The sequence below is a fragment of the Amblyraja radiata genome, chromosome 21, assembly GCF_010909765.2.
Source record: "Amblyraja radiata isolate CabotCenter1 chromosome 21, sAmbRad1.1.pri, whole genome shotgun sequence".
NCBI lineage: Eukaryota > Metazoa > Chordata > Chondrichthyes > Rajiformes > Rajidae > Amblyraja > Amblyraja radiata.
Genome location: NC_045976.1, coordinates 34,755,549 through 34,776,690, shown reverse-complemented (window position 1 = coordinate 34,776,690; position 21,142 = coordinate 34,755,549). Strand labels below are relative to the sequence as shown.

At 38.4% G+C, this 21,142-nt stretch overlaps 1 protein-coding gene across 9 annotated transcripts in view; it reads right to left on the bottom strand.

The window, feature by feature from the left end:
• Window positions 1-21,142, bottom strand: part of ahcyl2 (adenosylhomocysteinase like 2) — a 65,895-nt gene that overhangs the window by 32,947 nt on the left and 11,806 nt on the right. The window lies entirely within an intron of this gene.

Below are 21,142 nucleotides of genomic sequence, written 5' to 3'. Positions count from 1 at the left end.
TTTAAAATAATCCCCTTCTACTATTTCCTATCTACTCTGGTTACATTACAGCATTCAGAGTTGCAAGAACAATATTTTCTTGTCTTACCCACCAGCAAATAAACTAAGAAATCACAAAAGGCACTATTGATGTTGTGGGCAAATCAAACAGAACCAATGAAATGTCACTAAATTAAACATTTGATACAGAATTTGTCAAATTATTTAAAGGGAATTGCATATCCCCTTTTAAGTTCATGAGGGGCCTTGACCCGACGTCTTATGCAGCAGTGACACAGCCTTGATATGGATTATTTTTCAAGTGTGCAGCAACTTAAAAAGCAGCAAGGTGACGATTATAAATTGTAATTTGGTACAGCTGATGGCACTCTCTCATACAATCACAAGTTAGAATGCTATAAGTTCAAGCCTCACTTATTTATTCAAGTGCATAATAAAGACTAAGGTGGCGCGACACCTTGAGAGAGGCACCGTTCTTCAAATGAGCTGTTTGATCACATGGGGCGATCAAATAAGATAAAGGTTTATTAAACAAGTAAACACATTTGAGAATATAATTGAATCAACTGATCTGTTGACGACATAAACAAACATTGGACGTGGTTATTGAAGCGAGATTCTAGCCTGGTACAGCGAGATGGATATGTGCCATATTCTGCCTGGTACTCACAGATACCAAAACAAATCACTATCCACTGGCTTTCTTGGTTTGCATTTTAACAGTAAACCAGTGCGGTTCTAATGATCCAAATAAATAATGAAATTTGATGGCTACAATTAAAGCTTAATATTGAATTCCAAATAAATTGATTTCTAATTATTCCAATCATGAAGAATGGAATAAAAATCCAAACCTTCATTATAAAGGCAACTATATTAAAATCATTAAGAGTATTATGACATTACTTTGTAATTCACCGCATTTTGAAATAGATATTCATATCTATCCATCTATATAGTTTGATTAATTACGCCAGCACAACAGTAATAGTTGACATATCTAATTATCAAATTAGGGTGAAATTTATAATACATTTTGAAATAAACAATCAGAAAATATCACACAAAATGTCAAGATTAGAATGTTTAATATATTCTATACTTAAGACGTTGGCCAAATAATGAGTAGCATTTGGGCATAAATGATGCTTAAGACAATGTATCTTCTGCACATTATTAATCAGGACCAAAAGTTAAAATCCATAGTCTAAAGCTAAAATCAAAATGTTTCTGGGCCAAAAAGTTAGAAATTGTTGCAGAAATGATTTCTCTACCACAATAAAACACATAGGTTGAAGATGCCATAATTCCTGACAACGCAGTTACGAACATGTTCCAAAGCGATCACCCTAAATCATCCATCAACCCTTCCGAGCAATTCCAGCAACCCTGCGATATCTCTTTATACCTGTGCGGAGGTTGGGCTCGCTTTCACATCATTCCTCTTGTTTGTTGTTGTTGAACATTTCTGCGGATATAGCTCAGTTCTGACCAACGCTCTCTGCCACGCAAAGACGCACTCAGTTCCCACTCAGCCACAAATGCAGTTTTTAAAACTGACCACACTGTTTTCGGGACTTGGATTAGGTCAGCTTTTTACAAAATGAACTCCCAGAAGAATAAACAAAGCTTATCTGCAAAGAATTAATGAGCCAATTGTTCAGCTGTTAAATGGTTTTCAGTCTAAACAACTAATGACATTGTGCCATCAGCAGCTATAAGATCTTAATTGGAAGGAAAGGTGCAACATGATCAGTTGTGTAGTCATCAACTCAATCATTCTGGCTCAAATGTATTTGTTTGATAATATTTGTTTTTTAAAATAAATTAACGAGTTTGTGAAAAATTTGTGAAAAAAGTGGCAAAAATTTACCAACAAAATATCTTAGATATCAGAAAGGATTCTTCCATATTAATTAGTCTTGTCATGACCTATGGGACTACAAAGCTGGCCAACTCAAGAGTGCATACACCTTTAAGCTATTTGGATAACGTTGATGTGGAAACTGAAAGTTGATAAATTTAAGGTTCAAACCAGTGTCAGATTGGTTAATCAGATCAGTTCCCTCCTTTATTGTTCTCCAAGTGTCAAACGTATGAACAGAACTTGTACATATGACAATAAACTCAACTAGACGCAAGGTGAATTTCTATTTGGAGCAACTTTCAGTGTTTGAAGATAGATCTTCAATCGAAAGCTGGGGATTCATTGGGCAATAGTAATGCCAGTATACTTGAGAGTGCCTCATAACATGCACTCAAGATGATGGAGATACCACCAATTGATGTTCTGCAAAATCGTTCAAAAAATCATTCACAGTCAGCTAATATAAACACCATCTCCCATGCCAATATCCCCAATACTGAAGCCTGAATTATGCTGTCAACTCTGTTGGACAGACCACACCATATCAAACCAGATACCCAAAGTACGGAGTTTGCCTAAGGAAGAGATTACCATTGGAACAGAATCACATTCACAAAGTCGCCTTGAAAAAGCTGCACCATCCACTGACTTCTTGAAATCTCTGGCCCATGACCACTCAAAGCTGAGGAAGAACATTTGGAATTGCACTAAGAGCCTAAAGCCCTTGCATTGGAGTACATAGAAGTCCAACATACATTGTGCACTTCCACTATGTCATAGAAACATAGAAACTAGGTGCAGGAGGAGGCCATTCGGCCCTTCGAGCCAGCACCGCCATTCATTGTGATCATGGCTGATCGTCCCCTATCAATAACCCGTGCCTGCCTTCTCCCCATATCGCTTGACTCCACTAGCCCCTAGAGCTCTATCTAACTCTCTCTTAAATCCATCCAGTGACTTGGCCTCCACTGCCCTCTGTGGCAGGGAATTCCATAAATTCACAACTCTCTGGGTGAAAAAGTTTTTTCTCACCTCAGTCTTAAATGACCTCCCCTTTATTCTAAGACAGTGGCCCCTGGTTCTGGACTCGCCCAACATTGGGAACATTTTTCCTGCATCTAGCTTGTCCAGTCACAGTGCTCATCGACCCACCCTGTCAGGTACTACCTGCTGCAGTAGCTGCGGTTCCGTATGGGTCTCAGACTCCTCGGGCATCACTTTATTTAAAGCCATTCTTGTTTCTGAGGGATGCAGCAATAACTTATACCACAACCTGGTTATTTCAGGTCAACTGAGCCATTACCAGAAAGATCAAAATACAGTGTACAAGTAAGAAAAATAATTGAAGTGAAGAATCAATTTCACTGAAAAGCCAGGGTATTCTAAAGTTGAATAATTACTTGATAATCTATAAAACAGAAATTAAAAAATATGAACACTTTATGCAAAAAGAAATTGGTGCAATAATCAGCCCATTGAGAATGGGAGTCCAACAAACTTCAGCCTACAAGGGAAAATAATCACTCCATTTAAAAGTGGTTCTCTATTTTATCTTGTGAAATAGGTAACCAATGAAGAAATTGCCAACATTTGTAAGAAGAATGTACTAATTGGTAGAAATTTTCTTCCACAAAGTATAATTTCTCTTTAATAATTAGTTTAATATTTGGAGGGAAAAATTGCATCAGTTTCTTATCGTCAAAACAAACTAAACTGGAAAACTAAGTCGCGCAAATCCTCAGAAAAGAATGCATCTTTTGTTAAGAGGAGAGGATTAGATTTCTGTAGTCACATTGTGCATTTTTAGAATAAATAGTGGCAAGGATGCAGGGGATAAAAGTGTATAAAACACAAACCAAGATTTGCTCTTTCCTGAAGATGCACATCTTTAAGGGAGCGTGGGTCCACAGCAGTAACAGCCATCCTTATCCTCAGCTATCCGCCCCACACTTCAGACATGCGCACCAACAAACTATTCAAAAACAAGAGGGCAATACAGCTGAATCTGACTAGCAGTATTCCAGCTGGCATCTGTGCATTAGTGAATGAGGATGAATTAGTTTGATAAGTGATGAACCAGTTGATGTCAACATGTGCAGCAGAGTTTAGAGATTAGGCCTTTGTTGTGGGCCCATTAAAGTATATATACTGCAGAGACTTAACATGATTTATATGGTGGTTGGCAGAGATGGGGATTGGGCTGCGGGAGAAATTAGTTCTTCTATTCGACAGAAGGATGTAGGGCTGGGTGTTTATGCGTGTTATTTTTATGATATTTATTTTAGTTGTTTATCTTTTTAAATATTTTACTTTGTATGTATCGTTAGCTTTTAGAAATGTTTGAATGGTGCACTGACTGGCTGACATTTTACAATTTCGTTGTACATGGTTCATGTTACAATGACAATAAAGAAACTATTCTATTCTATTCTATTGACTTACTTTTGCCAGTTTACAGTTGAGCTACTGTTCAAAGATATGAAAACCAAAATACTGCTGTGGATTATACGGAAACACTAGTATTAAAAAAAAAGATAAAGTATAATGTCAGAGTTCTGGATCAATAGCTTTCAACCACAAATTCTATGTGTTTTTGCTGTTATCATGATCAAAATATTTCCAAGTCACAATCACAGTCAACTAAATACTTTAAAGAAAGATGTGTATCAAAAATGTATGGTAAAATTCAGATGTGAAACTTGCGGCACCTGTATAAGTCAATTGGTCTGACACACAAGTAATTACAGGCAAGTAACATTGAACATCCAATCTCTATAGCTAATCCTCATACAAAAGTCAATGCCATCAGGTGGCTTACGATGGACAAACCAGCATGAGCATCTCCTAGAAATTCCATCTCCAGAAAAGATGATTCCCTTGTAACAAATTCACAACCAGACTTCTCAAAAGCCAATGATAGAACCTCAGAACCTGCTGTACTTTCAGGAATTACCATGACAGTTTGGAAGGTGGCTAATGGTTGTGTTGAAAGAAATTTCAAGATGCCTTGAACTTTAATATTGGAATGTGTAACTACTGAATATTTTATACTACTCAATGAAGAAAATTATGTTGAGTTCATCTCATCACTTGCTTAATATAATTTCACTTAATATAAGTGTATTTACTTGACTCACCCGAGAAGAGGTCTCCCAAAAGAGTAAGAGTCAGTAATTATCAACTGCAGGAGAGCTCACCCCCACTTTCAGTCTGAAGAAGGGTCCTGACTCAAAATGCCACCTATCCATTTTCTCCAGAGATGCTGCCTGACCCACTGAGATACTCCAGCACTTTGTGTCTATCTTCAATAATGTTACCAGTTATGTTACCTTGCTATGCAACAGTACATGTTCCCCTGTAATGCAACCATATAAGATGCATGACAAGACCTTAGAAAACATGGGCAACTTCCAGAACGCCAGAGCCATCCTTCAAAGGAAGACATTGATGATAACATTTACTACCATCTTCAGGTCACTATCATAGGTTTTGGCCATCTAAGGATTAAAGAAAGGTTAAAACATCAACACCAAACTCATGGTCAACAAAGCAGCAGTGATCCCTGTCCCCCTTTATTCTTCTGAGATGTGGACGACTTACAGCAGGCACCTCAATGCACCACCAACACTATTCCTACACAACCTTTCAAATTCATCAGCAGGATAAGCAAACCCACAAATCAGTGTATTCTCCCAAGATGCAATTAGAAGCACCGAGGCCCTAGTTACACCCAATCAGCTCCAACAGGCAGGCTTCTTTGTCCGATAAAAACATACTATTGAACTCTAAAATGGCAAGGGAATGCCACGAGAACAAAAATAAGTTGTGGAAGTCAAAAACCTGCATATGCAAGAAATTTGAAAAGTTAAGGTTTCAGTTCAATGGATGTTCTCAAAGTCTCCTTAAAAAAATGCAACAGCCTCAACGACTCCCAGGCATTCTGGATGGCATTGTGTATCTGGGTCCATTCACGAGGAACACACACAACCCAATGCAAGTGGTGGAAGGAGCACACCATAACCCAACAACCCACTTGCCAACAACATCAAGCACCTCCAGACACTTCTGTGGAAGAATCGGTGGCCTTACATTGCTGTTACAACCAGCTCTACAAAAGTGGAGTGGAAGCAAGGGACTGTTTACAAAGCGGTAATAACACCGACCCAAAATTCCATATTAGAGTTTCAAGTGTTGAATGTCAATTCCAGAGAGAATAATAATGGATTGCTGTGTTTGTACTCAAAACCATGGACTGGGAAAGAAAACAGAATTTAGACCAAGAATTATTGGTCACAATACCCTGGCCTTTGCTGATAGTTTTTGCTCTTGCAAGCTAATAAAAAGGTTCATTAACATGAGCACGAATACCACTTCTGTACAATCTAAAAATAATCAATATGCATCCATGAATGGTGTACTTTTTAATCAATAAACATTACTTGGTGTCACCATTTATGATTGCATTTTTGCATCAATATTGCTATAGATCCTTTGCCTTCATCGACACTGGTGAGAAAGGCAAGGCAGCGCCTTTACCACCTCAGGCAGCTGAGGAAATTCAGAGTCTCTCTGAGGATCCTTCAATCCTTCTACTCAGGTGCTGTAGAAAGTATCCTGACTGGAAACATCTCGATCTGCTTTGGCAACAGCTCTGCCCAGGACAGGAAGGCTCTGCAGAGAGTAGTGCGTTCGGCCGAATGCCCCATGGGAACTACATGCCCCCCCCCCCCCCCCCCCCGCAGGACCTATACATCAGGAGGTGCAGATCCAGAGCCAGCAAGATCATGAAGGACACCTATCACACCAGCAACGGACTGTTCCAGCTGCTATGGTCAGGCAAGCGCCTCCGCTGACACGCTGCGAAAACAGAGAGGATGAGACGGAGTTTCTTCCCACCGGCCATCAGGACTGTAAACGCTGATCTCACTGGGGCGTAATTACTGTTGTGTCTTTTAAAAAAAAATGTAAATACTCGTTCTGTTCTGGTGTTCTGTTGTTTTGCACAATCCCTCAGGCATTGCCACTTTCATTTCACTGTACATCTTGTATGTGTATGTGACAAATAAACTCGACTTGACAAGGTTGCAGTTTCAGCCGCTCCATCATTGGCAGTGTTGCACCAACAGATGCATTTTCCCAGAACTTGTGGCAGCTCTGATTTTGAATTTAATTTCCTTTTCTGGCCCTCTCCCAGCTGCCTGCCATACCTACATATTTAGCCATGCCTCAACCAACTAGTTATTTTGCCTCTTTTCTACACCCTTCTTTATAATTTTTGTTGTCTGTTCACTTCACATCTCAAAACATGTAATTTGGTCATAATCACGTTGCTATTTTTAGACGGTTGCTGTGTGCAAGTCAGTTGCCACATTAACTACGTTACAAGTGACTGTACATCAAAAGCACATCACTCCCTGTAACATCCCAAGGTCATGAAAGGCATGGAATAAATCTATTCCTTTACAATTGAGTGGATTGTTTTTCAATAAAAGCCATACAGATGTGATAGGTTAAATTAAATCCTTCAGAGGTAGAATATATTGCAATGACCACTAAAGCATGACAGAATGTTGGCTAAATGTGATTTTCTTATGGTTGAATAAATGCAGATTACATATGCCAATACATTGGGCATTGAATTTGTAATCTTATGAAATTTCCATACTTTCCCAATAAACCCTGAGCGATCATACATTGTCATTCTTTTGTTGCTGCCCCGAATTCCTTTCAAAGAACTTTTGTTTTAAAAAAATGTCCTGTATTCAAGTGATATCCTTTTGCATTACATCACAAATTTGAAGAATATTACTATATTTTCTTTATTGTTTAATTACTGCATTGAGTTTTTATTTTTATGTACGGTATGTATCTCACCCATGCTTAAAGCCAGAAGCATGCAATGGGAGGACCACAGTCTGCGACGCCAACTCAGCCTATGGTTCCCTTGATTCCTTTGATTGTTTCGTATCATCATGGAGCTTTTTCACAAGAATTACTTGGCAGAGTGGACATATATCAAGAGCCTCGAAAATTAGAAAAGACCACTGGACATGAGCAGCAAATAATGATAAATCAGCCCATTCAGTGACTCTCATGTGCATCTACTCCCCTCTATATTAAATTAGATTTTTACCATGCTCAAAGATGCACTCAGCAGGTTTTTCTGTTCGACTATGCTTTCCACCACTCCGTGGTTAATTTATTTAAATCTTTCCTTACTTCCTTCTACTAGAATTAGTCACTTAAACTTTACAGTTGAGCCTTTAGATTTTCAAAAGGAAATCAAGCATTTGACACATTAGGCACCTTTCTGAAAGTCCTTCAATTGCAAAATACTTTTCTCCAATTTAGTCAACACCCCAAAACCTTTTGTCGTCCTTTTTTCACTTGGATTCAAGCTCTTTCCTATTTTCAACAATCCATTATGTTTGATTCATTACTGCACGCAGGCATCATTGGTAAAGCCAACAGTTATTGTACAACAGAGGCACAAGGAACTGTTGGAATCTTGAGCAAAACTGTGCTGGAAGAATCCGAGGATCATTGTGTAACTATTATTTCTCTCAAGTGGTGATGGGCCCATTGGTGAAGATACTCCCACAATGGTTTAATAAGGAGTGCCACAAGGCTTTGCCTGTATTACCAGATACACTAAAAAAAATACAGGAAGAATTAACCAGTAAAATTTACTTTTTATTGATTACTGTAATCTGCAAAAGTCAATAGGATGTGCATTTCTAGGGAAAATAATGTAATTCCTCATAAAATAGACAAGAGCTATTAAATCATAGTGATATTTTACCTTTGAAGCTTCCTTTTTCAAATTTCTGAACACTCATACTTTGGTCCACTGCAGTTCAATGATCAAATCCAGAGATTGATTTGTTTTGCATGGTCTGTTGCATAAATGGGCATGCCTGCAATTTGAGATTAGGTAGGCAGAAGAAAATGCCCATCAAAAAATGAAGTGAGAAGTCAGAGTGGAAGACCAAAGATCCAGGGACTGGCTCAGATGTTCCAAACTATTGTGGCATTGTCCCTATATTGCAGAAATTGTAATTTAAATTGGTCCTTTGAACTCCAGTTAAGCCTAGCAGTGATGAAGAAATGGCAACATATTTTAAGTCAGGGCTACGTGCAATTCAGAGGGGAGCCTGCAGATTATGGTGGTGACATCTATGTACCTACAACCTTTAATCACCGAGGATGAATTTGCAGATTTGGAAGGTATTGTTTGAGTAGCTTTATTCAGTAACAACAGTATATTGTATAGATAGGATATTAGCATGCCAACGTGTCAGTGCAATAGGGAGTGAATACTTATACTGGTGCCTTTGTTGTGGAATTAAGCAACACTCAAATATGAATATGTAGGCAAGGCAAGGCAACTTTATTTATATAGCACATTTCATACACGAGGCAGACTCAAAGTGCTTCACATAAAAACATGTCATACAATAAATGAAATAATAAAATGAAATAAAATAGAAGAACTAAAAGAAAAGAAAAGCAAAATTAAAAATGCATTATAAAAAGTGCAAAAGTTAAAAGTGCAATGTAGTTAAGATTTAGCTGAAAGCTAAAGTAAACATAAAAGTTTACATAAAAATGTACAAGAATAAAATAAAATAAAAATAAGTCCTATCAACTGTAATCCCTGTAAACCCTATTACTCTATAGTTTCTCCACTGCATGCCAATTTTTTGTTTAAAAATATGCAAAATATGATGGGCTAAAAAATGCTGAGATACAAAGAGATCTAGTATCTAAAGCATAAAACACTAGCATGGAGCAATATGAGCAATTATGAAAGCTTATGGAACATTCAACTTCGTTGCTAATGTTGGGATTACAAAACTAGTAAAGTTTTGATGCAACTTTACAGGGCTCTTGCGAGACTGCACCTTGGAGCACTACATAGTTTCCATGTGCAAGGATTAATATGCACAGAGATAGTTCACTATGCTGTTTCTTGGAATAAAAGAGGGCGAGGTAGGAAGAACAATTCAGTTGAAGCATCGAGTATAGAAGAATGAGTAATCTTACTGAAACATTGCGAATTGAGGGAGTTTGACAGAATTTCTGTTGTGAGGACGATGTTTCCTCAGGAAGGGATATCTAGAACTAGAGGATAGTTACCGAACAAAAGGATCACCCATTTCAGCTGAAAAGGTGAAGAGAAATTTATTATTTGAAAAAAGCTGTGAATCTGTAATTCATCATCTCACCTCTCTGGAGTAAAAAGGATGGGCAGCAAGGTTACTGTCTATATTCAAGGTGGAGAGTGAGATTTGAATTCCAAAAAATCAAGGGGAGTGAATAGGTAAAGTAATGGAGGTCATGATCTTAATGAATGGCAGTGCAAGCCTGGAACCAACTTGTCTACTATCATTTTTAATGTAATTAAAAACGTTTCCACAAGAGCCACTTTATATTAATGAATGCCAATTTGCACTGTCGATTAATGCCTATAAACATCTCCTTCTAACAGGTAAATTTATGACAGCTTTACCATTTCCTCTCACACCAGACAAAATGTTACAAAATAAATTGTATTTATCTGCTGATTATAATCCCAAGACATTCCCGCTAGTTATTTTAAAACATTATTTTTTGTTATAACTTAGAGAAACCTGGAAGCAAATCGGCACCCAGAAATATCTGAGAAATATTATAACCAGACTGTTGAAAATTGAAAGGACATCAACCTGAAATGTTGATAATTTCTCTCTCCATAGAGGCTGCATGACCCATGTACATCGAATTTCCTACATTTTTTTTGTAATGAGCAGACAATCTGTTGTAGGAATTTGGATTGAAAGTGAAAGTTGACGAAAATAAATCCTTCCTTGCTCTTCTTCATAGTGAAAAGCTTGGATAGAGTGGATGTGGAGAGGATATGCCCACTGATGGGCGAGTCTAGGATTAGAGGTCATAGCCTCAGAATTAAACGATGTTCTTTTAGGAAGATGAGGAGAAATGTCTTTAGTCAGAGGGTGGTGAATCTGTGGAATTATTCGCCACAGAAGGCTGTAGAGGCTAAGTCAGTGGATATTTTTTAAGGCAGATTATTTTTTAGGTAGATTCTTGATTAGTACGGGTATCAGAGGTTATGGGGAGAAGGCAGGAGAATGGGGTTAGGAGGGAGAGATAGATCAGCCATGATTGAATGGCAGAGTAAACTTGATGGGCCGAATGGCCTATTTCTCCTATCCCTGAAAACTGCTCTGTTGGAGTGTTTACACTGATCAGAACCAGTGGACAGGATCTGGTAGGGGTCCCATTCCAAGTGGCAATACCTTTAATAATACATTAAATTGTTCTTTCCATGAGAGATAAAGACATTGACTCCTCCACAGGTAACAAAGGCATGGATATCAGCAAGGCTATGTAGCCAATATACTATGTAGCCAATCAACTATGTAGCCAATATACCTCCTGACATAAAAATGCCGGATCAAGTTCTCAAAGCATTAACATGCAATAAACAGATTTAAAACTTTAACTTCTGAAAAAAAGAAATAATAGTCACTGAAAAACATTCACTGAAACTTCCAAGCAGAAATAGGTTTTGAAATCACACAATTCAAATCTGTAAACAAAGCCTGCTCTCTATCAGAACAGCATAGAGCTACTTGAGACAATTGAGCTAGAAAGTGATTAGTGCATTTATATGACAATGATTAGATCCTCCATGTGTGGACATAAATAGATGTACTTTTAAAAAAAAGTGATAAAGCCCCAGGCTGACCTGGTCAGAACGTGGAACGTAAAGCAGCAGATCTAGAGGTCCAAGCATAGAGCTTTTGTACGGAAGTGTCAACCTACATATTTTTGTTCAAGTATATAGAAGGAGCCTCAAATCAAGACCAAACTTAGGTTGCTGTTAACTGAAATGCAGTTCACACTTAAATGATACTCCGGGATACTAATTTAAATAGAATTCCATATCAATTCAAACACCTGGCTAACAACCCAGAGGCATTAGTTCAAATCCCACAATGACAGAAGTGGAATTTGAATATCATTAAATGTCACATTATTTAATTAAAATACCACCAATCATAATCACTGTGAAAGTCTAATGTAATTGGGCCACAGTACGTGTTCAGACTCACGGCAGCAGTCAGCTCTGAATAACAGATCATTCAATGATATGAAAATTCTGCACTAAACAGCAATTGCACACGACAAACTCATTCCCAGCCCAAACAGATTACAAAATGATCAGGGAACAGTTTTGCAGAGCAATCAAGCATGACACAGAATCATATCCGACAGTCAATCACAATTCACGGGTAAAGCTTATACCACAGGGAGACATTGACACGGTGCGAGTGGTAACCATGGGTTTTTCCCGTGTTGACACCAGATCTAATGTATTGGTAAAAACAAGGAACAACCAATCACCGCCCGAACTGATCAATTATTGAACCAAACTTAGAATGAAACAGCAAGGAGCAATGCAGCAGAATGCAATATTCTTGAATAGCAAAGTATGATTTGCAGCACAATCACTAGCAAAACCAATTGGATCTTGAAGGACAGAATCATAATTGCCAGACTGGGTTTGCAGCAGGTAGTAAGTGAACCAATGAGGCATAAACCTTGCCCTCTTCAATTTACCTGTTGCAGATGCATCCATTTATGAAAGTGTAATAGGCCTAATGAAGTGTAATTGTCCCACTTCGGCAATTTTTCAGCGGACTACCGGCAACGTTCAAGTTGCCGGCAGTCGCCTGAAAAAACGGTAACTGGAATGGCGACTGTCAGATTGGAACACACACACACATCGCTTCCGTCATAACCCTTTATGCAGGCGGGGGACAGGGGGGAGCGCTGTCTAAAAAATTCACATGGTGCAAAGCCAAGGTGAAACAGACACAAACTGTGGTGATCAGGAAGGTTGGCGCTGTAAAATGACGGCTAAAGCAGTGTACGGTAAGTCCTTTAAAAGAGGGGGGGGGGGGGGGGGGGGGGGGAAGAAGGAGTGGAGACAACTTTTAAGAGGCCAGAGATACACGGCTGTGAAGCTCGGCGGACATTTAACATTACTGGTCGGTTATCCTTGGTTCTGAAAACTACTGCTTACCTTTTTTCCCCCCAATGAGCCAATGAAATTCACCGGTCAGCACCGGCTACAACCTACGAGAACCCCTGACCTCCTGGCAACCCATTAGGACCTCCTGGCGACCCACCTACGGCAGGAGAATTCTCGCTACTCTCCATGGCGGCTTCATTCTAGTTGCCGCTAATTTTTCAACATGTTGAAAAATTCACAGCGACCTTAATGAGGCTGCGACTAGTTCCCAGAATGCAGGAACTCCTCACGACCATGAAGGCGACTACCCAGCAACCACCCACGAACATGTGGCGACTGCATATTCACATTAATCACATTCTGCACGACTTCAGTCACGCTAAATGCAACAGACACAGAACAGAAAATGAAAAGAAACGAAGAAAGCTGCAAATTCTGGAAATAGTAAATTAAAACAGAACGGCACTGGAAACTTTCAATAAGTCAGGCTCACATGTGGAAAGAGAAAGTCTGGCGTGTCCAGGAGCCTCCATTTGCACTGGGAAAGCGAGGAAATGTGTTTGCTCCAAACTGCAGAGGATATTGCAGTTGGATATTTGAAAGGATATATATATATATATATCGCAGAGGATATTGAAGAAGGGTTTCGGCCCGAAACGTTGCCTATTTCCTTCGCTCCATAGATGCTGCTGCACCCGCTGAGTTTCTCCAGCTTTTTTGTGTACTGAGGATATTGAAGAATGGATAGAAGAGGGAATATCTCTGAGAGGGCAAAGCCCAAGTTGCCAATGTGATCCTTCTGCTTGATAGGTTACCAAGCACCGTTAGAGAGATGAAAAATAAACAAACAAAAAGTATGCACACAGAAATGTAGGTCAGAGCTGTTGCTGAGACTTGAAAACAAAAGATAGACACTGGAAAGGCACAGCAGACCAGGCAGTGTCTGTGGAGAAAGAAACAAAACATTTAATGTTACAGATAAATAACAGTCCAATAGAACCAACTAGTTCTCAAATAAATAAAAAGGCACGTTCTGCGTAATTTTTGAACGTGATACAAGTCCATAGCTTCTTCCCTTCTATTTGTCCCAGTGTTATCATTGGGATTTCTGCAATATCATCCAGCACGAAAGTATTGGTTTAAATTATTTTCCATTTCATGGTTACCCATTGTTAATAGTTCTTCAGTTTAATCCTCCAGGGGTCCTGTTCTTACCTTAGCTACCCTCTTGCTTTTTTAATGTCTATAGAAGATCTTGTTGTTTGTTTTATTATTTGCTCATTGTCACTGAATTAATTTTCTCCCTCCTTATTAGGTTTTTTGCTCATGACAGAAAGATAGGTAGAAAAGTTGATATTTAGATTAAATAATTTAGTAAAGATCAGGAAAATATAATATAATGTAGGAAAATGTGAAATTGCCCATGCTGTCAGGAAAAAAATCTAAATGGCAAGAGATTTCAGAGCTCTGACGCAGACGGATCTGATTAGAAAAGCTTACAATATTGAGTTGTGCTGCAGCAAGCAAGAATTTCATTGTCCTATCTGGGACACATGACAATAAACTCTCTTGACTTGACATAATGTTATAATTTATTACGAGGGAAATTGAAAGCAAAAATAGGGAGGTCGTTTCAATAATGTAAAATACTACAACACTCCATCTCCTTCTCAATGAAGGGATGCAAATCTATTGGATGCAGTTCAGACAGGTTTCACCAGACTAATCACTGGAATGGGTAAAATTGCTACTGAGAAAAGTTTGGCAAGAATCAGCTTGTATATATTAGCATTTAGAAGAGCGAGAAACAACTAGATTCTGAAGGGTCTTGATGGTCTCTCTTCTGGGAGAATCTAGATCTAAAGGATCAACCATTTAAGACAGGGGAACTCCCCCCCCCCCCCCAGGTTGATAATTTTTGGAATTCTCTTTGTCAAAGGACAGTGAAAGCAGATTCTTTGAATATCAGCAAGGCAGGGGTAGATAAATTCTAGATAAGCCAGAGGGTGAAAGATAACCTCAACTGCATTCCTGCTCATCTGCAATGGTAAATAAATCAGTCATTATCTCTTTAGTGGTGGAGCAGGGTTGAAGGGCCTACATCTTGTCCTAATTTATATGTTCATATACAAGTTTGTAAAAAAAAATTACCCAAGGTATGCAAGTTTGCACCTTGTGAAAAGGAAAGGATAGAAACAGTAAATAACAAGTTGCTGAAAGGGTGCGCAACAGCATGGGGAGGGACAGAACAACAGTTATAGTGGGTGAAAGACTGTTCCAGCCTAGGGTGAGAGATTGGAGATTTACTTGCTTGCCCACACAATTTGAGGGGGTTTATTAAATTCAGCTTCAAGAAGCCAGTTATAATATCTACATGTGCTTATTAATGTGGCATTTATTTGAAGTTACCCGTTCAATAGATCAGGTGTGGTTTTCAGTCAAACTGAAGGGGAAGACTGGTTAATTTGCAGGACTCACTTTTGCAGCTAAATCCTGGTCAATTTTCTATGTTTCACAATTAGTAAACGTAATCACATCTGAAGCCCCACCGCTCATGTCTAAAATGAATCAGATCTGTTTTTGCTCATCACCCGCGAGGTTGCTATGATATATTGGCATCTATTCCACAACACACTGATCTTAGAATTCACACGTGTACACTGCAACCCATTCACAGCCTCACAGCTTCCTCTAGTCAGCTGTGCGTGTTTTGCTTTCTCCGAACTCAGTGATGAATTTGTTCTCGGAACTTTATTCAGGTGTTGTCAGGCACGTCATAAAGTTACACAACACAGATAAGAAATTACTCCATGGCAAGTTGAATCAATTCACAACCATTTATACATTCCAGATATACTATTGAGTGAAAATATTCTCACACCCCACCCCAAGATAAAGACTGTGCATTGAATTGAATTGATTTTATTAGGGACAGTGCATATTAATAAACATTTGCATGTAATATGCAAGATTGTAGCCAGTAGCTAATTTCCATCTTTAATCCCACACAAGGTAAACACATCCCAAACAAGGTAAAAACAAAAGACAAAAACAAAATAAACAATATGGTTTAGCCTACCTACCCCCCTCATCATCATTTTATACACATCTGTACGATCACCTCTCAGCCACCTTGCTCTAAGGATTAAAGTTCTACCCTGCTCAACCTATAACCCAGGCCCTTGAAACATCCTGATAAATCTTCTCTGCAGTCTTTCCAGCTTAATGGCATCTTTCCTATAGCAGGGTGACCAAAATGAACATAATTCTCCAAGTAGCTAATCAATGCCTGGTGCAACTGGAACATAACTTCCCAACTTTTATAATGAATTCCCTGACTGGCAAAGGCCTGCGTGCCAAAAATCCTCTTCACTGCCCTGCAACACCACTTTCATGGAACTATGAACGCACTTCTCGATCTTACTGTTCCACACTCCCCGGGGCTAAAATAAGCCAGGACTGACATAGTTCCCAGGATTTGAGGGCCCGAGCTATAGGGAGAGGTTGGGCAGGCTAGGATTCTATTCCTTGGAGTGCAGGAGGCAGAGGGGTAAGCTTATAGAGCTGTATAAAATCACGAGGGGAATATATAGGGTGAATGCAGAGTCGTATGCAGAATAGAGAAAACAAGAACCAGAGGACACATGTTTACGGTGAGAAGGAAGATTTAAAATGTTAATTTGCAGTTTAACATCACAAGCAACATCTTTTAGGCAAATGTCAAAACAAGGGACCAAAGGTGCTCATTTACAAAAAAAGATACAAAGTGCTGAAGTAACTCAGCAGGTTAGACAGCATCTCTGGAGAACATGGATGGGTGACATTTCGGGTCTGTATCCTTCATCAGACTCCTGCGCTTTGCATCTTTCATGCAAATATGTGCTTCTATAATTAATTTGCCCGAGAACCCCCACCATCGGTGCAAGTCACTTTCTGCTACTTTAGGGAAACCATAAAACACAAAAAAGAACACGCAAAACATATTGCAGTTATTGGCATGCAAAGAAAGCTATTTGGTTAATCAAGCCAGAAACCTCATTCTTTATTTTTCATTATGTGACATAGCTCTCGCAGTTCCAGAAATATCACTTCTCCCTCCAATCTCAATTTCAACTCTAACATATCTTTTTACCAACATTGCTGTGTCTGTTCTATGCTCCCAGCATTTGGACATTTATTTTTCTCTTTCTATACTATAATTATACAAAACTAAACTTAGTTTTGCCTTTTAAGTGTACTTTAAGCTGATGCCAGATTTCTGCAGTGGATAATCAATGAGCCACACGTACAAATAGCACAAAAGTAGATCTAGCAATTTGCTGGATTAATGAAACCACCAAAAATTTTGAATTAAAACATGTAGGTGGAATAACAATGAATTACTCACAAAAAGACCAGAAGGGAAATAACAATAACGAGCAAATAAATCTAGCAAAAGCCCAGCACGGAGTTAAGATCTGGAATTATCTGCAACCCATTCATTTCCGACTGATTAATTTATAACTCAGGTGACAGAGATCAAGGATTATCATCAGGAAGCAGCAAATCTAAGGACCTCAGCAGCTAAAATTAAGTATTTCCACTATATCTTGGTAATCTTTCATGATCATTATGATTAAAGTATTTCTCCTTACTTACGTCGAGGTGGAAACTTAGGAATTTTTGCCTGCTTAAATGTTGACAATTAGGTAATTTAAATTTTTAAACAGTACCAATGACAATATTCAAGCTTAGAAGGTCACGGCGCTTCTCAACTTACTCATACCTCTCGTCTTGCTTATAATCCATCGTATGTTTTCTTATAGATTATACGTCAAACCAAAATGAAGTCCCTTATCAACAATACAAAACATTGTGAACCAGAGTGTTCCTCATTTCTCATCGTGAAAGCTCCAGAGACTTCAGTGGATCCAATTCACATAACAATTAAATTGTCAAAATAGGTCATGATAAATAAACAATTTTGTCCCAATGAGGGGCAATAAGTTATTGCCTGGAAGCTTCCATAAGCTTTTATTCTGTTCCAGTATAAATATCTCCAAATGTCCTGTGCTTTTGCTATTTGAATGGGATTTTGTTAACTAATTCTACAGTTGCTGGGCTTTAATACTTCATGCTATTGGCACACAAGAGAATAGTTATTATAGATGGGTTAAATCCAACAGCATCTACCAAATCGGTAACGAATATCACCCGAGGTGAGATTGCAAGTACCTGGGAAAACTATCACATGCAGGCTGCCTTCCAAACCATCCCAACTGTTTCTTCATCTTTCCTTGGTCCAAACCTTGGAACTGCCTCATCTGCAGTACTTCCACCAAAAGATTAACAGAGATTCATGAAAGCTGCTTACCACCACCTCTCAAGGGCAGTTAAGGATGGCCAGCAAATGCCAGCCATGTCAGCAATGCTGAGATCCTGAAAGATCAATGAACAATAACAAAAAGATAATCTGTGGATTGTTCTACAGGTCTATATGCAGATGGTCCTTCATTCACCCCTAGAGTATTTTACTTGCAGATTAATGTGATCTGGCACTGAACTAAGCAGACCATGATGACTTGGTATTGTGTGCTGTTTTAGTCTCCAAATTTGAGGAAGGACATTCTTGCTATTGAGGGAGTGCAGCGTAGGTTCACCAGGTTAATTCCCGGGATGGCGGGACTGTCATCTGTTGATAGAATGGAGTGGCTGGGCTTGTATACTCTGGAATTTAGAAGGATGAGAAGGGATCTTATTGAAACATAAGATTGTTAAGGGTTTGGACACGCTAGAGGAAGGAAACATGTTCCCGATGTTTGGGGAATCCAGAACCAGGGGCCACAGTTTAAGAATAAGGGGCAAGCCATTTAGAACAGAGATGAGGAAAAACTTTTTCACACAGAGAGTTGGGAGTCTGTGGCATTCTCTGCCTCAGAAGGCGGTGGAGGGCGGTAATGTAATGCACAAAAATAGTGTGCAGCTGGATCTTAAAACAGCAATGTGATAACGACCAGTTAATCCCTTTTAATTACAGTTCAGGGATAAATATTGGCTGGGATACATGAATATCTCACCTGCTCTCCTTTCATTAATTGCCATGGGATTTAAAAAAAGGTTTTTCAAGAGAGTACCTATCTTCTAATATGATATATTATTCTAAAGACATCACTGCCTAGATGACTGTGCTTGTCTTTGCAATGGATCTTGAATTGACAATCATCAGATTAAATCAGCACAGACCTGGGGTGCCAATGATTTGCCCACTCATTTTAGCAAGCTGACATTTAAGGACCATGAAAATAGACACACTGGTGGTTGCAAATTCAGTGTATTTTGGTGACAATTTTAAATATTGTGAGAAGGAAGCAGTACCACGCTTTTCAGAGTATGGGTATCTAAAAACAAAGATTGTTCTGATAGCAATCACTGAAAAAGCAAAGTTAGCATAGGGCAGATAAGCCTTGGAAAAGATTTCCACTCCACCCACTGGCCTCACCCAACTCATCCTCAAAAATAATTCAACATTGTTGCCTGAAAGAATGGAGACAACAGCTTATCAAGTTGATCATAAAAAAGACTAGAATTTAAAGTATGCTTTAATCTGATTTTTTCCAGTTTTGGCATAGATTTTGCCATCCTCCCTGGAGATTCTGGAAATCTGGAATAAAACAGAAAGTGCTGGAAATATTCAGGTCAGGTTGGATTTGGGAAAGATAAACAGTCAATATTTCAGGAAACTTTAGAAGTGCTCACAATCTACACAATCAGATTTACACCAATGTAGAATACATGGTTTTGGAATTCAATGTCATTATGATTTTGTCAGCAAACTTGGCCATGATGCATCATGATGTTTGTAATGGCAATATTTATATTCCCAATTTGCTAACCAAGCAACTTTTGAATATACCACTACCTTGGACCGATATATGGTAAGGGTTCACAGAAACCCATCACACACTTTCTCTAGTTTGGCTACTTGGCTCCAGACCTTACCATAGTCCAAAAATAAGAGCTGAATCTAGGCCAAAATATTTAGCAACATGATTTAATACAAATCTGATTGAATATGAAACTCCAAAGATGCTGCCTGTCCCGCTGAGTTACTCCAGCATTTTGTGTCCATCTTAGATTTAAACTAGTATCTGCAGTTCTTTCCTACATATTCTATTTTTCCCTTTGATGGCAGAGTGATGCCTTTTAAATTGATTCCAACGCATTTCATGTGGTGGCACATGGTACAAAAAGCTACTGTATCCTTCAAAAACACTAAACGTTTACAGATGCCCCCCATCATATGACTAGTCAGGTAACGGAAATTCACCGACAGAATACACAAATCCAAAAATCTGAGATATAAAATTAAACTCATTCATGTAGTTTGTGAATGAAGTAAATTAATTGTATTTTCCAACTCTTCGTTTCTTAACTCTGCGTTTCTTCTGTTTTGTGTCACATCACTTTGCAGAGCTTTAGACTTGCAAAACTTTAAATATTCTTCACTCTGTTGACACATGGAAATAAACTTCATTGTTTTTTAAACCATTCAACTCTGTAACATGGTCTCAATTTCTATGTTCAAAGCACAAGAATTTATACAAAATGCACTGGTTTTAATTATTTTGCTTTGTGATTGACATAGTACATAATTTAAAAGAAATTAAAGCTATTGGTCAAAAGGCCTTCAAAACATGATTTTCTTTAGAAAAATTAAGCACAAAGGCAAAAGGTAAAGGTTATTTCCATACACAGACATGTTTCATACCACATGTCACTATGGCAGGTCACATTTAAAATGCAATTCATTATTTGGGATGACAAATCAGGTTACATCATGATTATAGAGTCAGAATTTATGATTTCCCTTACTTTTTTGTTTCCAATTTCTATTTCCAAAACTTCATGGTAATTACAACTTTCCGCACACGACACATCTTTTTTATTCTCAGTACTTTGAGGAAAATCTTCCATATGCAACATTTGTTCCTATCATGCAAATTAACAACACAAAACTTTGCACAAGTACCACTACCCCAACATTTTTGAAACATATTTCACTCAGTCGCACAGCTTGTAACTCATGTTGTCACAGAACTCTAGTAATACATAACATTAGTATTCTAAATACAGAAACAAAATTACAGTTCAACTCCGCAGTATTAGGTTAAAATGTCACCTTGATCTTTCACTAAATGCCTTTATTAACTTAATCCAAAACATTTTAGACTGCGATAATGACATTTAAATGCACA